The 2,347-nt window shown below is 35.2% G+C and overlaps 1 pseudogene; it reads left to right on the top strand.

Moving 5' to 3' along the window:
- The first annotated feature begins 1,114 nt into the window (after positions 1-1,114).
- Positions 1,115-1,235, top strand: LOC138067294 (U5 spliceosomal RNA; annotated as a pseudogene).
- Positions 1,236-2,347: the final 1,112 nt, after the last annotated feature.

Raw genomic sequence — 2,347 nt, 5'->3', positions numbered from 1 at the left:
TATAGCGTCTAAAGGAAACAATAATAACTGAAATAAGTATAAATTAAGTACATAGCTGTCTCAAGGCTAAATTCTGCCACTTACATTTGATACTATTTGTGTTATGCATCATGAGTTTTTCAGGCAATAGACTATACGCATGCAGTTCAAAATGCTTTTTATTATTCGGATGGCATATATTTTGTGAAGGGAGTTTAAGTTCTACATAGGTTACAAATACCTTATATTGATCATGCTGCACTTAGAAGGATAAGCTGTTTTTTATTACAGATGTGTTCTTTAGGGCTCCACAATATTCATGAACTACTAGAGAAGTGCTTCCATGCATGCTGCAAAATAAAATAGAAGCCCTAGGAAATCACTGAATCAACTATGTCACTGAGGATTTCAGCTTTTAGTTTAAATGACCATACAGTTAACCTGGCAAACCCTGGGTCTCAAGCTCTGCCAGTTTCAATGTTATTGTAAACATTATATTTATCGGAAATATTTGATTTTCTGAGAACATGAACATAAAATATGTTATTTTCAATGGATAACTTCAGCAAACCATTCAGCTGCAGCATTGCCCCAGGCAATACTGATAAAACAATGCAATCTGTGTTAGAAGCGGGGTGTTTTAACTGTTGAGATTTAATCTCTGAAAAGAAAATGAGTAGAAAACATATATGTGTATGCAAATTGTGTGTGTGTGTGTGTGTGAGTGTGTATAAATTCTTAATAATAACTAGTCATAATGCACTTATTGAAGAAAAGCACATTTTTGAATAGGAAAATGAATTTGGAAGTGCTCAATGGTACCATGGATTTTTTTTTTCCAAAATTTTTTTGGAAAAAATAGTTTGTTTGAATTTTTGCATAATGGGAACATAATGCTTCTTATGAAGTAGAACAAATAAAAACATATCAATAGTTTGACTTTCCTTCAGTTTAAACAATTCTGAAACATTTTATTACACAACCTAAAACTCAGCTGAGATTAATCTAGATGAAAAAGAGCAAATTTAGGACAATATGCACTTCATACTTTATGCATGACTTTCATACTTTATATTACACAAGAAATATAATGCATTATATGATTCAAATCATAATGCTGTAAGTCTTCCTTATCTTACTCTGTTATCTCTTCATATCATATAAATATTTCACACTTTACTAAAGATTTCCTTGGATAGAAACAGGCATGAGTGTCAGGGGAATTTTTAAAGGCTCCGTTTTGTTTTTTAGGAGGTTCCTGAGGACTGGAAGGAAGCAAATGTCACTCCAGTCTTTAAGAGGGTTGCATTAGGAAGAACGTTGCCGCCAGGTCGAGGGGAGGTGATCCTTCCCCTCCACTCAACTCCAGGTGTGAGACCACATCTGCAGTGCTGGGTCCACTTCTGGGCTTTCTGGCACACGAGGGACATTGACATACTGCAATGAGTCCAGCAAAGGGCTGCAAAGATGATTGAGGGACTGGACTATCTGTCATAGGAGAAGAGGCTGAGAAAGCTGGGCCGGTTTCTCCTGGAGAAGAGCAGACTCAGGGGGAATCTTACCAATGTGTATAAATGCCTGACGGGAGGGAGTAAAGAAAACAAGAGTCAGACTCTTCTAAGTGGTACCTAGTGACAAGACAGAGACAATGGGCACCAACTGAAACACAGGAAATTCCACGTCAACATAGGAAAGAATTCTTTCACTGTAAGGTTGCTCAAACACTGGATTATGTTGCCCAGAGAAGTTATCAAGTGTCCATCCTTGAAGACGTTCAAAACTTAACTGGACACAGTCCTGGGAAGCCTGTTTTAGTTGAGTGTGTGCCCTGCTTGGGTAGAGAGTTTGGACTAGAAGATCTCCAGAAGACTCCTCCAACTTCAACCATCCTATGTTTCTGCTGTTTTATGATGGTAAAAAAAAAAAAAAATCCAACAAAAGCACCAATAAATATTTGATAGTTCCAGGTAAAGTTCCAAGAAGTATAATTTACTGAAAATGTCAAAAATTTGTAATTTTTTTCTGGTTCACTATAAAATTCATTTAAAAAGATAAAACTTTTGGGGGCATTTTGAGGGTTTTAAGAATATTTACTTGACAAGCTCTGTGGAAAATGTGTCCTACACAAGCATTCTTTAAAAAAAAATCAAAATACAAAAATATTCTTAATAATTCATTGTAATTTGAAACAATATACCATTGTGGCATGCTTTCCAGAACATGTGTCCATTGAAAGCAATGAATTTTGAATCAGGCCTTTAAATACACTTTCCAGAACAGGAGTCCATTCTTCATTTTGGGGAATTTTTTATTTTTTTTTGTTTTTGTTTTTGTTTTTTTTTCTTCTGATCAATGTTGAATTTACAGT

Source organism: Struthio camelus, chromosome 4, assembly GCF_040807025.1.
Source record: "Struthio camelus isolate bStrCam1 chromosome 4, bStrCam1.hap1, whole genome shotgun sequence".
In the NCBI taxonomy this organism is placed as follows: domain Eukaryota; kingdom Metazoa; phylum Chordata; class Aves; order Struthioniformes; family Struthionidae; genus Struthio; species Struthio camelus.
This window is presented reverse-complemented; position numbering and strand designations above follow the sequence as displayed.